This window comes from Dermacentor albipictus, chromosome 10, assembly GCF_038994185.2.
Source record: "Dermacentor albipictus isolate Rhodes 1998 colony chromosome 10, USDA_Dalb.pri_finalv2, whole genome shotgun sequence".
NCBI lineage: Eukaryota > Metazoa > Arthropoda > Arachnida > Ixodida > Ixodidae > Dermacentor > Dermacentor albipictus.
This window is the reverse complement of record NC_091830.1, coordinates 35,071,431-35,086,391: the sequence shown is the minus strand read 5'-3', so window position 1 is coordinate 35,086,391 and position 14,961 is coordinate 35,071,431. Positions and strand designations below refer to the sequence as shown.

Sequence of the window (14,961 nt, the reverse complement as noted above, 5' to 3'; positions counted from 1 at the left end):
CGTGTGAAGCTGGCTCCGAAGTTGGGATTTGGTAGGAGTCGTCTTGACATCGCTCTTTTCGATAACTTGCAACGTTGTGGAAGCCCATACCACAGGTGTAAACGTACGTAATTTACACATTGGTCCTGAGTATACAGAGACAATGCTGGTTCTTTACAGTCCATAACTTTTCTTTCTCAGCTACGTTTGTGCCACAGAGCGCAAGAGTTTATTTTAGTAAACCTGCTTGAAAGGACAAAGTGCTCTTTTGCTTCTTTTTCATTTATCTCTCACTTTGCAAGCTTTGTGGGGGCTGTATTCGGGAGTAGAATGCCGCTTGGTCCACCGAGTGTGTGCCAATGATTACAATGTCCATTGGGTATGTGCGACTGTGTATATCCCAGCAGGTACACGCCGATTCTTTAGCAATTCCCTTAAGGGGAATGTGCCACTGTAACACAAGTGGTGTGCCGCTCATCCCTGGATAATTAAAAAATATATATACAACGTGTATGGAAGCCTTTACATAGGTGTGATAATTCTTTCGGGACACACATTTTATCAATATTCTTTCACCGACAAGCATTGCCTTCATGCTCGCGACACTGAGAGATAATAGCTAGAGGAGACAAGGCTGCTGCCAGCAATCATGCGTGCCTGCGGCTGCTTCACTAACTCCCACAAGCGTCCGCGTCATTTGGGATGCAGCATTTGGTTTTACGCTTTAGTTAGTTGCGTTGAATATTCTTATTCATTGCGTTCATCTCTGTCCGATGAGAATGTAAGGATACGTTTTTCTTCCGTTTTTCTTCTTTGATGTCTTTATAAGTGGCGAACTTGGAGCTTGTCATTAATAAGAAACAATCGTTTCTATAGCGAGACCGTGCCAGGACTATTATGGAAAATTTGGTGGATGAAATTAAAGAGGAGAGGTTTGGGTAACATTTGGTCACTTGAACCACCTTGTAATGAATTGTATAGTCCCACTACATGGCATTCCTTTCAATTCGTGTCACTCTGGAAGCCGAGGTCATGGTTTCAGCCTGGGTGCCCACCAGGTAACGAGTAGGACATTTCCACCACGCCATTGCGACAGACACATTTCAGTTCAAACCTAACCTGAACGTTACCAGCAGGAGATGCGGAACGATAAGAAAGAAAAAAAAAGTGATTTCATTCTATGGCTTTCGGCCATCTTATCTTTCGCACTAAAGCTTCCAGGCTCCCTTCCGGACCATTTGGCGCCGAGCCGAGCCGAACAAAAGGGGCTTTTCACCGCGCGAAGGTCGTCGTGGCTTTTTCGGCACGAACTGGTAGCGATAAGGGTCCGAACAACGTTTCCCTATGTCAACTAACTCGAGGGAAACGCGCCGTCAGCAGATGGTGGTTGCCGCTTTGAATAAAAAAAAAGTTTCTTTCTCCCGAAAATATGGGGAAAAAAATACGCATCGAATATGCACTCCTGTCGTCACCACTACCCCTTTCATAGGACCGGAAGCTCCACCTACGCCTCGTTCACCGTGACGAAAACACGACCGGATCCTTTCAAAACCGAGATAGGTGGTGCTGATGTCACGCTGTTGGCTGTTCGCCCACAGTCCCTCCTCAAGTTATAGCGATAGCATTCTATTTTCCTTCGCGTTCTTTTTTTCGCAGGTAGAAAAAGCTTTCCTTCCCACTCTCGTGTGTGGGCGTCCATGTGTTCGCGTTTGTGTTTGTACACACAACCATCCCGACTGAAGGTCGCTGATAACAGCCACAGTTATTAGTACTTTTTTTATTTTTCGTAGAGCTATCAGGTTTCGGCAGGCAACCAAGCCCTACATCACGGGGTCCTTTTATCTCCTCGCACTTCAGCATAGCTTTGTTTGTTTGATTTAGTTCTGGTTGGCTGTTCCAGTCAATTTGCTTCTACCTCGTTTCCTTCCTAATCGACGAGGGAGCGCAATGGCCACACCACTTTGGTTGTCGCTTGTGAACGTTGTTTCTCGATGAACCACAGGCAAGGGTGTCCCTTCCCCAGGGGTCCTTGCACTGCACACACACACACGGCAAACAACCGAGCTGCGATAAGAGTACAGGCGAGCACGTGTGACCGAGGTCATCTCGTTCTCTCTGCTTTTCTCTTTTTTTTTCTTTTTCGCTTTTGGCACAACTCTCGGGCGAATGGTGGCGTGCATGCGCCTGTAAGCGATGCCCTTTCGACATCCGGCGTCCGGTAGGTGCCTGCGTGCTTGCGTCAACACCAAAACTTTGTCCACGATGGCGACTCCATTTTCGGAGCCATTTAGTTTCGGAAATTTGAGTGCGTGTCATCTTACGTGACGTCATCACAAGAAAATGACGTCGTCCCAACGCCCGACGATCTATTCAGTCCATTTATCGTGGGGAGATTACATTTACCACGCAAATCCATTACCACGTGCGGACTTGCGTGCTCGTTTGATGTCCGGCCCACCAGTACTCGCTTATGACAGCCGAATTCGCCACCTCCGACTACGCCATCTCGCTTTAGGGCGTGAACTTGAAGATTGAAGTGTGTTGAAACCAAGGTTTTGTACTTTGTGCGCGTGTCGACACGAGTACTCTGTACGCTCACGATCTAATAATATTTGGGGTTTTACGTGCCAAAACCACTTTCTGATTATGAGGCACGCCGTAGTGGAGGACTCCGGAAATTTTGACCACCTGGGGTTCTTTAACGTGCGCCTAAATCTAAGCACACGGGTGTTTTCGCATTTCGCCCCCATCGAAATGCGGCCGCCGTGGCCGGGATTCGATCCCGCGACCTCGTGCTCAGCAGGTACGCTCACGATCTATTCTGAGCGGGCGTGACCTTTCAGTGTCGGTGCGACGTCAGGGAAATCGAAGAGCCTGTAATAACTGAGTGCGTCTAGAAACGTTTAAATTCAATTTCGTGCTCCCTGAGGGCTCGTAACGGGACACGCGAGAAAGCAGTTCGTGCAATACGTCTTTGCCCGATAGCGAACGGGACGGTCTGCTTCGCCTTAGCACTTCCATGCAGTACAGAAAAAGCAACTGTGTGCGTCACTTAATTGGAAAGCAGAACTACGTGAAGGGGTCCTCCACTGTCAGCCTGCGACCGCTTTCCGCCTGATTCCGGCTGAAACGAAGCTTCACGGGAAGGATTAGTAAGCCAGAATGGGCGAGACCTTCTCCTCCTCTCCTCGAAGCGCGCAGCGTTGATTGGATGACGTGATGTGCCAGCCTGTCCTACACTGCACGGATTTCTTGAGATGGCCTATAGAAGTCCTACGTTATCTTTCGTAATCGCCAAGATGAATTCTGCAGTCTGGCTTTCAGAACTCGTTACCTGCGGTCTTGTCACGCGAGAGAACGGTGGAAATTAAATTATCGGCTCCCCGCTAGAAGGTGGACGGGGTATTAGCATTTGTGCCCGGAACTTCAATTGCGAAAAAAAAAGGGAAATGCCTAAATCTTCTCCAGTTTTTTTTTTCAAACAGCGTGATTACGTTGCAGAATTCGTTTCCCCAGTGGGTCGTTGGACGTTTTCATTTCCAAAGATGAACGAATTAATAAGATAACGCTCACCTGTCGTGTACTTTTCTTCAAATATTTGTGCCTAATAATAGAATATAGATTTTAGTTTTTGCTTCATCAGGCGTATGCACTGATGTTTTCATGACACTAGCAAAGTAACGTGGTATTGGAAGAAACTCGTAACACGAAACACTACAATATTAATAAATTTTGTAGTGAAATCACACGTCTTCTGCTGCTCATCTCTGAAAGAAAATTGTTTTGTGAAGACGTGCCATGATCGAGCGTAGTTCTCCCGAGCAGTTACGGCTCCTTATTCAAAGATGAAGCTCCTGAAATATTTTTTTTGTTATGTAACGTAGAGCTGGCTTCGAGGGATACCGAATATAAACTTAAGACCACATTTTTAATACGGCTTTTGGAGATGTTCGCCATACAGTGGCGGCGTCTTCAAGCACATCGATTGTGAAAGACGAGCAGAAGAAAATAGCAGTTTGTGAGAGATTTGTCAAGGTCGCATTTCTATTCTGATATTACCTCAGGAACAAAGTTCACCTTCCTTCAATGGGTAGACTAATCTTGCGAGCAATCCTAGTAAAAACAATGTGCAACCTGCGAATTTCGTTTCCATTACGCCGCTCACCCGACAAACCAAACATTGTGGTTTGGAAACCAGCCTGAAAACTAACTACTCGAAAGTGACAAGAATGCGTACACGCCGGCTGGCGCATATCTCAGGTAAAGAGCGGCAATTTCTCGAGCTGGTGTTAAGCCAAGAATCTAGAGATCACCGACTCGCTGCAGAACCCCATGCATTTTCTTGCGCACTACAACGACGAAAAGGGAGCGTGTTCATTTGTAACAAGCGTTTTTATTTGTAACACTGTTTTGCAAGCACGCGATAATCATGAACATTTTCAGCTCTCACATTTTGTAGCGCTCATATATCGCTTTCCTCTTATCATTTGTTCAACGACGGCCCCCGTACTCAATGCTCCCCTTGGAGCATGTAAGGTACAAAGAAATAAATAAACAAATAATAGATGCAAATTTTCAGAGAGATAACGAGAAGGGAAATGTGCTACGCAGTTTAAAAACCGCACATTTTTCACACACGCACTCATTATATATGCTTGATATGCAAAGAAGCATTGTGCTCCACTCGGTCGATAAAATTGCGGTTCGGAAGCGTTCGAGACTATTTTAGTGAACTAGTCGATATTGTGCACAACTTCCTGTGCTCCACGATAAGAACAAATAGCTTGGACAAAGCAAAAGAGGGTTCACTGGCGTCGTTTAAAATTATGCCCCAACTGATACTCTGGCCTTCGGCGATGGAAATGATAACACCGTTAGCTGTTGAAGAAGAACACGTGATGCGGGTTGGCAATTCCATATGACTAGGGAAAGCGAAAACGTCGGGAACAAACAGCTCACCACCTGGAACCCACAAATTACCATTGAGCTTCACGTTTCTTTTTTTTTATGTAGAGTACGGCAAGCGCTTGCGATCCGGGTGTCCATGTTTGAAAGACAAATCTACCACAAGACAATTATTTCTTCTGGCATTTTGCAAAGCACAACTGCTCTTCCAACGATGAATGAACTGCACTATGGCATTTTTACAGGGTGGATTACCTGGCACACCTATGGCTACGCACGCAAGTCATAGAAGGGAAGGTACTTTCAACGATGTCGCTCCCTATTTTTTCCCCCATAATTTCTGCCAGATCTTCATTCACGTTTAGTGGTATTACTGTGACTTCCAGGTTGTCTTTACGGGGATACTGTTGTAACTCCACCAGACGAGCGTCATTCATCGTCATATGAGCATCCAAAAGTTTTCACAGTTATTTTAGTCTGTCGTTTTCCGCTTTTATGGAATTATTATCATCCTCCCACCATTCCGCGTTCCTTTGTAGCTGCCACTAATAAACGACCTACCCTACCTGGTATCCCTGAGATCGTTTCTGATGTCCCGGTACAAGCGTTCCTTAAATTACTTAAGTTCCATTTTAATTTCCTTCTTAAGCTCTTAAAAACAGGAGGCCAGCTCTGTGCTCATATTTGACATAACGAATGACGCTGTCTACATTGGTATAACAACTGTACTAGTACAGCATACGGTAATGGCAGAAGCGACGTGCCAGACTTCAATTGCGGCATCGTGGCAGTCATAGAGTAACGCCCACCCACCTGCAACAAATAAGTGAGACGAGATGAGCCTTGTATTTCGTCGTCCTGCTCCCGCCGGTCCTGCTGTGGAACCAGTCTTCTGCAGAGTTCGAGTATTTATAGTTGCAGCCTTGGTGACGCCATGGTACTGTGTCGAATTGATCATCGGAAGGTGCCCACACAGACAGAGACGGTCTGCGCAGGCGTGAACCAAGATGATGGTGTCGAGCACTCGTGGCCGATAGCGGGTTGCAAACTTGTCTCAAGAAGCACCTGCAGCATAGAAGTGTGTTAAGTCGAGCCTTGGAATCTGTCGTCGTGCTCCCGCCACTGGTACCATGCTATACATATATACGCGCCGTAGTTTAGTATAGCGTACATGATCGGAATAACTGGATCATGCATATAAATTGAGTTCCAAGGCACGCTTCAAAGAAAGAAAAGCAACGCCCAATCTCAACTGGAAGATTATAACGTCTTCAATCGCACCAAGGAGCCAAACTAATAAAATTTAATATTATTTATATTACTAATATATTTATATTACAAAGAAAGCATGCGTGAACTTCTTGCATTACAATGTACGTTTTTCTTCCCAAAAATCTGAACGTACTTTCTGTCTAAATTCGCCCCTACAAGTTATACGCGAGATGTCGACTGTTGCTCAAAAAATGAATGAAAACATTCATGTGGACTCGATCAGCGAAATTGCAGCTAGGTACGAGCCTTATCTACTAACCAACTCTTCTAACACAAAATATGGATGCGATAACCAAGGGAACTGGCGGCTTCGCTGAACGCCTTCCCTGAGGCGAAAAGATCAGTGATCGTTATGGAAGCGCCGTGGCATGGCATACAAAGGCCTATCATTGTCTTGGCCTGAGAGGTTGTGAAAGCATTGGCACCACGCGTCATTCCAGCATTGGCCGTAGGCTACAATTCAGGCTAAGCACTATATGGCTATGCGGTCCCCTGCCGCCTCGCACCTCCTCATTTTTATGCTGATGTCGCAACCATCGTTTCGAGCCATCGGCTTCTTAATGAGCTGTGACCGCATCCTTTCTTATTTGCATTGCATGATATGACGAGAAAAAAATAACGAGGACTGAGGAGTGGCAAAAGAAAACAAGAAAGATCTGCGGGAATTACCTGAGACGTCTTGGGTGTGTCCGTATCATCATTTTCTTTTTCTTTTTGTTTTTTGCTTCACTTATAGTTTTCGTTTCTCTAGGCGAATATAGGCAAGCGTTTGGACAGGAGAGACGATTTTTTCGAGATATTTACTGTACCGCGCATCGTCATTGCGCTGAATGCACCCAAATAGATTAAAATAAACAGCGATTTCCTGTAGGTGAAGAATGCTTCCGTCATTAATGGGTAGAGTCAACAGATGGGATAGAAATAAAAGGAAACGCTCAGTACAAGCTGCAGCTTTTATAGCAAGCAATATTGAGAACAGAGGTGATGAAACTGACAGAGCAAATAAGGAATATGCGACTTGTTCGATTGGATCTGTCTTTTTTTTTCTGACGTGACACGTCTTTTACTTCTGTCAGTATAGAGGGGAGGGGGGGGGGGCGAGAGAAGGAGAGAGGGGTCAGTTGCTAAAACCACATGTAATATTACAAGCCCGAAACAAAACATGTTTTACAAATATCGCTAATGTCTTTGCGATAGTGCTGGCCATGAGCCTTACTGTGCTATCATTGTGCAGAGACAAGAAGCCGTTAATCAATCATAAATGCTTCAGGAGTGCAAATTTGGCCCTTGTTCCACCACGCACGACGTAGCTGAAGCCAAGTTTTCCGTCTTACTCGGCGTTCAGAGAGGCTTAGCATGGAAGTACGTTTGAGGATCAAAGCAGAAGCGGTCACGTTTGAGGGAACTGAGTCTGCCATAGTTGGTATATATGTTCATTAAACACAAATTAACTTGTGCTTATCATTGAAATGTATATGTATAGCGCAAAAAAAGAAGGACACTGCAACCCCGGCAGTACCTACGCGATAATGTTGTATACTTGTTTTGTGTGTTGCAGGCTCGCATCAGTAAATGTGGCATAGACTATCATCCTAAGTTGCGGTCTCAAATTTAACTTCCTTGGCAGCAGGTGAGAATAAGGGAGTTATGCAAGCGTCCGGATTTTTTTTAGTGACACTTATAAGAAGTGACAAAGAATGTAACCACAGAAATCACAAGGAAATTTGATGGTTATGTTTCATTGAAATGTGTGAATAGTCAAGTAAAGGTAAAACAATGTGGACGAAAAGACAACTTGCTGCCGGTGGTGACCAAACACACGTCCTCAGCAATACGCTTGTCGTACTTTACCATTGAAGCTAATGTGGTGGTCATCCTGCCACCCACTTGGGTGTTTGTGCACGAGATTAACCCCTAGAATTTTTTAGGTAGTGCCACTCACGGCCAAGGCAGCGAATGAAGAAGTCCCCCCTATCCCTTTTTTTTAAATGTGTCACGTGAACCATGAGCTTAAGGAAGGGCAATCGCTAATAAATACTAATGTGCCGCCTCACAGCATAAAGGCTACCAAACTCTAGACTCTCACTACGCAGTGAACGAGAACACTGAAGCGATGCAGGGGGCTAGGCGTTTTGTTGTGCACAACTATACAAAGTGACCGTTGAATCAGATGTTCGCGGCATTTATAGCACTGTTCTTTCGGGCTATGACTCATTCAATCATTTCTCTCGTATTTCCTTGAGTAAAGCCAAGTACTATAATATAGCACATATCACTAGCAATATTAAAGGAGTCATTCTAACTACTACGGTTCTTTTGCACTGTGATATTTCTGGTATACCTTCATCCTCCGAGTGAACGTGAGGGGGAAAAACCGTTGTACAATACTTGATCCCGAGCGATGGTGTTCTAAATCTGGAGCCCAATGCGTGAAGCGTTTCGTTCACAACTGCTCCTTTCCATTGGTCGGTCGCCTTTGTTACTAAGGCATCCAGTAACTGGATTGGCTGAAACATTGTCTTGCGAACAGTTTCAGCGCAAGCTCTGCTTGTGCATATGGGTTCAGTTCAGCAATCAGTTCAGTGCTAACAGACGAGGCCTAAGTCAACCGGAATCTGCGTTTGGCTTATCCCTGGCCATTTCGCTTGACTGCAAATTGAAAAGGAGAGTCTCACACGGGATGGAACAATACGGAGCTACAGAAGCGAGAAAACTGAAGTAATATTATAGTGGCCCATTTTCAAAGAATGTCGAATCGAATAAATATGACGCAGACTGGAGCGCGGTGGGTGTGCTAGTAACAGCTGCATTTTATGCGTAGCTCACATACGGAAGAATGTCCGGCTAACATATTGCTCAATCGTCGGTTTCCTCGAACGCCGAAATTGAAAGTAAACACGATGGATAAAGAATGAGGAACGTTCGACTTTGCTCCAGTCCCTGCTAAATGCTTCCACGAACGTTAAAATGACGGGCCTCAGAATCCAGGCGGCTTTCAAAGGCTGCGGAAGCGAGGCGTAGCTGAAAAAGGCGATAAAGAAAGAATAACTCACAATCTTCGCAGTTTCGTCTCTCTGTACCCAACATTTCGTTCAAACATCCTAGCAAGTGAAAAACATCTCCCGAGTTCGTTGCTGACGTTTCATTTGCATGTTATTAAAAAAATATGTCGTCGGCTGCTATCAGGGAAAGTGAACTCCGTTCATGTAGGAACGACGTTGTGAAGCGCAATTTTTTTCCTTGCTGTTTGCGCACGTTGTTGATCTGCACTCGTTCGCCGAGGATAAAAAAAAAAGAATAGGAATGCGGATCTGGCTGGGCACCGTTGACTGTATGTTCTCGAAATGTACTTTCGTTTGAAGGTTATCGCAGTTCCTTGTTGACAGCTTCTGAAGGCTCCTAGCTTACAGAGAAGCAAATCCGATCGAAGGAAGTACATACGTGGTGACAAACAACCCCCAACGATCAACACGTAGCGATGAATGAAACGAGCACCAGGTGGCTCCAAATCCCCTTCTCTTCGACAAATATAAAGTCGACCAAAACAGGGAAGAGAATGGTAGCTGATTTACTTTTTATTACGACATTCGCACTGTTGACAAATTTCGTCTTCGCCATTTCCACAACATTTTATCGCTCAATAAATGTATAAGGAAACTCCAAGAGCAAATGAGCAAAGACGAACTCATGCACGTATAAAGCGGTAGCTTTGCTGCCATCAATATTTTTCGAGGGAGCACCATCTTCTGACGCAGCAAATACGCGAGCGGCAGCACCGGTAGCGTATTAACCGTTATTTGTTCGATGGACCGTTGGAAAAGCGACGCAGAACGAGACGCAATAACCCCTTATTTGAAACGCTTTTCTGTTTGGGACGAGTTGAGACAGCCGAACACTGTATCCGGACAGAAAGTCGATATGATGCATTGGCACCAGCGACAACGTGTCTCCATTGTGTCAGTTTTCACCGAACACTTCCAGTGTCAGAGCGGTTGAGATCCCCGCCTACCACTTACCCGCTCCAATTTTCCAATGTGTGAAACTTGCAGGAATGAGCACAACGCACTGCGACTTTTCTTTTCAAGTACAAACACATTTTATGCACGCACTTTCTTGGCATACACCCACTTCTTCGCATGTAGCAACAGGGAAAAATCATGCTATGCTGGCTGGCTAGAAGTGAGATTCAATACATCTCGCAACGTAAGTGTCTCATGATTACTCACACTGGCTGCGCGATCGAAGCGGCTCTTCAAACGCTGTTTTCGTCGCTAGGATACGCTTTGCGCTGCTTGGGAGAAACTGCTAGAACTATAGCGACAAGAAACGAGGAAAACTTAAACTGTAGAGCTAGGAAAGCACAACACGTAAAAAAAAATCTCTACAGCGAACTTATCCCGTCATCTACCTCATAGAGCCACCCTCACCGCCGTCTTACACGGGTCGTCGTAACCGCGATGTAGTCCACGTCCAGCACCTCAAGTCCTATCACGATTCTGTGGCCTCATCTTGAGACTAAGTCACCAGGATGGCTCCTTGTTCCGATGGGGCCATTGTAATGAAGAAGAATGCCTGGACGTAGGCAGCAGTATTGCCAACATCATCGCGTGCCGCAGATGTTCGAGCACTCTACCCATCACCGACCCGTCGTGTATTAAAGCTCCTTTACAATATATATATATATATTTACATATATATATATATATATATATATACATATATATATATATATATATATATATATATATATATATATATATATATATATATATATATATATATATATATATATATATATATATATATATATACACATTCGGCGTTTATGTGTATATATTGAAAACTGCTCTCAAGAAGCTGTGGTCGGCATATATATAGTGCTATCACGGCTGAAATACACAACGATAAGCAGCTAAGTAATCAATTTCTAACATGTACAGAATCATAGACCACCCTGCAACGCTCTTGTAATTGGACTTATGAAAGAACAAAACTGCGGCCATCTCCCGAACAGTATAAGTTGGTGCCTTGAGAAAACCTTCGTGTCTGTCAGAAATGACTTTCATCTGGACTCATTACAATCAAGGGAGGCATTTCTTTATTATGGCGTGCAAGCATGCCCAGCATCCCATCCTTTTTGTCTACCCCCATACATATATCTGAAGATCCTTACGTGGCAATTATTTAATTTTTTACCATACCGGTCGCTCTATCCGAGGCCCTAATCTTTCGCTTAAGTTTCTTAATTGGATGCCAAAACGTTATGAGAATCACACGGAACCACCAGAAAATGAAGATAAAGAAAGAAGTGGAAATTAATTACCTCTTTACCTGTTTAAATGGCAAGTATATTCAACGCGATGCCTAAGTGAAAAAAAAGGTGATTTTAATTGATATTAGTAAATTGTGCTTCTACAACCCAACTCCTCAATCAAAGAAAAAAATAAATAAAACCGCTCGCACCGTGAAAAGAGGCTTGTTAAACCCAAAACAGTGCTGAACCGTAAGGTGGAGGGTGACAGCCCCTTGAAGTCTTCGCACCGGCTCGGCGTGACGTAATGGATTTTGAGGGTGTCAGCTCGAGCCAAGTGCTTTTGTCGGCAAAAATGAAGTGCGCCTTATTCTAATTGAGTCAAGCAATCCGCTAGTTTCGGGCATATTCCATGAGCCACGATGGCATAATTATGAAAAGAACACTTGAAATCTGTGACGTCACACTGCCGCGGAGTGGTTGGTGTTTAGGCACGAAATTTAAAAAAATATATATATGTAACCTGGGCCTTTTTTTTATTGAAATGAAAATAAAAGAAAGAGACGTAGTCAACTTTTAATGGTGACGGCTACTCCTTTTCTCGTAGCGGAAACAACAATATAAAAATGTTTGAGAATAAACAGAAACCACTTCATACTGTCCGAAATCCTTAGCACAGTCCTATACGCGCATGAACATAACAGTACTAAAGTCAAGTGCAACTTCCACGGAGGCGTTAGAACACATAGAGGAAACAAGAGTGCTGAAGGTGCAATTTGGGAGCTGAACCTTCATGGTGGTCATGTTGTGCAGTGCTGCTAAATTACAAAACATGGCTGAACAATGATCGCATAAAGATGAAACTTACTGGGAGCTTCAATTACACAGCGTAAGATTTACGTCTGCATTATAAATTTTGCAGGACAATATGAAGGGAAATGAAAACAACAGACTATATTTGGTGTGACTGACGGAATAAGAGGCGCCAGAAAAAGAAAATATACATTAGCGTTTCGCACGGTCCACGGAGAACTTATGACATATCTGGAAAAATATAATGCGCAGCAACCCTTACCAAAATGTGTGCGATGTTTCTTGGAGCGATCATTTGCAGCAGCGAGTGAGCAATCTCCATTCAATACATGTAGAAGATGTAAACTTAATTTACGTTGAGCTCCTCCACTGGTAAGGGGACGTGCCAGAGCAGGAAGAAGGCGCGGACCTTTCTAGTGCGCATATGTTAAGCGGGCGTCAGCCAATCGCCACAGCTACTGGCGTGAGCGCCATCTCCAGGATAAGTGTTCTCCGCTGTTGCAGCGTCGGCAGTGTAGCTTAGATGTAGAATTCGGGACTGCCAGCCTGTTTGCAGTAACTTCTAGTGCTCGTTACACAATCGTAATTTTTCTATATTTGTCGTTTGGCCATTCTAGATCCGACAACGACGGACGTCAAAAACTACAGGGGAGGGAGCAGTCGCTGGCAGCTATCACTGACGAAAGTCTTGGTCAAACGAAATGTTCATATGCAATTAAAAACCTCTGAAGAAAACCATATTGGACTAGCAGTATATATTGTTAAAATGCAATAGAGTACACACTGCGCAGATGAAATGTGAACTAAACGTCAACAAATTTTGAAACCTACAAAATACACCATGAATCGTCGTCGCAGACCTGGTACAACACAGCGTTTCAGACATTGCTTTTCGGACACCGTGGAGCGATTATCATAAAACGAAAGTATTTCTACAATGTTTATCCTTGCAGAAGCCTGGCCGTGACGCTCCATCGATAAAGGCACAAAATGACTCCGAAGCACCAGCGTTATATAAGATCCGCAACGTTTCCGTAGCGCGTATTTTAATGACAACAACGTGTTAGTTACAATCACTGAAATCATTGCTACCATGGAATGATGCAACCGGTTCAGTGGCTTGCTCGTTGTGCGTTGCCTGCTGCTGGGTGTGCGGTGGTACGATCATAAGACGGGCGGATAAAATGTTCACGTAGCATGCATTCTGTGCACGTTAAAAAAGCTGAAGTGGCATAAATTTATCCGGTGCCTCCACAACGACCTCACTCGAAGCTCACTCTGCAGCTGCGGGACATCAAATCTCAAGATGTATCTCTAAGATTGCACCGCTTTTTCTAATCAAAGCGCGAAAAAGGAATGAACTATAGATTTGTTTGAGACACCATTACAGCGTAACGCGAAAAGTGCCACAAAGAACAGTCCTGCTTTGGATTACGGTCACGTTCCTTCTCGAAATGCCCTTTCGACACGCTTTACAAAAGGGCCGGGCTGTCGGCAAACTAGGTTTAGTTGAGCCTAATGGTTTTTGCGGAACGCGCCCTCGAAAGTCGGCCAAGACAGCAGGCCTTCCGTAAGAAGACACAAAAAAAAGAAACAAAATGGCAGACGGGCTAATCAGAAAGACGAATCGAGAACGCCTAATTCCAAGGCATTCGCAACGCCGTGAATTACCTCGCCGGAAACGGATAAAGTCAGCAGAGACGAACCTCCCGTCGCTGCACCCGGAAGAGCAAACTCGGCAGGGAATCCAATAAGTGACCGCCTTTTGTGGGTTAGCCAGGAATTAAAATGAATCGCTGCACTGACGCGTGCGATCACAAAAGCGTTAGGGTCAGCGGCTAGCCCCTAATTACGCGCGCAATTTGCATTCTTTCGCTTGGCAGGCGTGCCGTGAGATGTCGTCCGGCCTTTGTGTGGACAGCGGCACGTTTGCCGCCGCCTAATGGCACTTAGATCAGTGCTGAATGAAAGCTACAGCGTAGAAAACTGCGAAACACTGAAAGCTTCGTTCTTCCCGTCCCATTGTCGCACAGCTGTCAAGGCACGGACGTTGAAGGGTCAAGTATTTAATTTTCCATATAAACTGCGGTTATCGAGTTAACGTACGCGTTACGATCGAGTCCAATTCTTCAGTGCCTTCCCAGCAGCATACTGTTGATGCGTTCGGAAAAGCTCTTTGGCGATGGCGCGAATTAACATTTGCACATGAGCTTTCAAGTTCAGAGCGACGTGTAAGGATACAAATATAGGGAATTTCTGTTTTTGCTGCCTGTGAATTGCTGGCGAATGGAAAGCAACGTCATGGAAGTATCTCGGGAAGAAAGCAGAAAGTGCAGGACTTACGCCCATGCTTGAAGTTTATTTGAAGTTAAACTTACTGGTACAGGCCAATACATTCTATAGAACTAATGGCGATGCGTGAACTCCGGTTTACCTTCAACATATCCGGCGCGTTTTCTAATGTAATGTTTGTGTTTATCCCCCCAAAGGCCGCACCATAACCTAATGTATTTTTTATGTTTATGCGCCACACCGCTGAGAAGCTATGTGGCAACACCAATGGCAAATCAGGCGGCTACACAATGTAAGACTTATGCGCAGAGATGGGGCAAGGAGAAAAGTGATGTATGCTGCTTGCTTCATGGAAGAATGGCGATGGCAGGCGTAAGCGAAAAGTGCAGCCCGTGCCAAGTTACATTCAGAGATTCTGCACCGCTTGCGTCATAATGGCTAAAACTTAT

The 14,961-nt window shown here is 44.7% G+C and overlaps 1 protein-coding gene across 1 annotated transcript in view; it reads left to right on the top strand.

Annotated features, from left to right (window-relative positions):
• LOC139050547 (U8-agatoxin-Ao1a-like) overlaps nucleotides 1–14,961 on the top strand; it is a 140,142-nt gene that overhangs the window by 99,643 nt on the left and 25,538 nt on the right. The gene's annotated exons all lie outside the window — the stretch shown is intronic.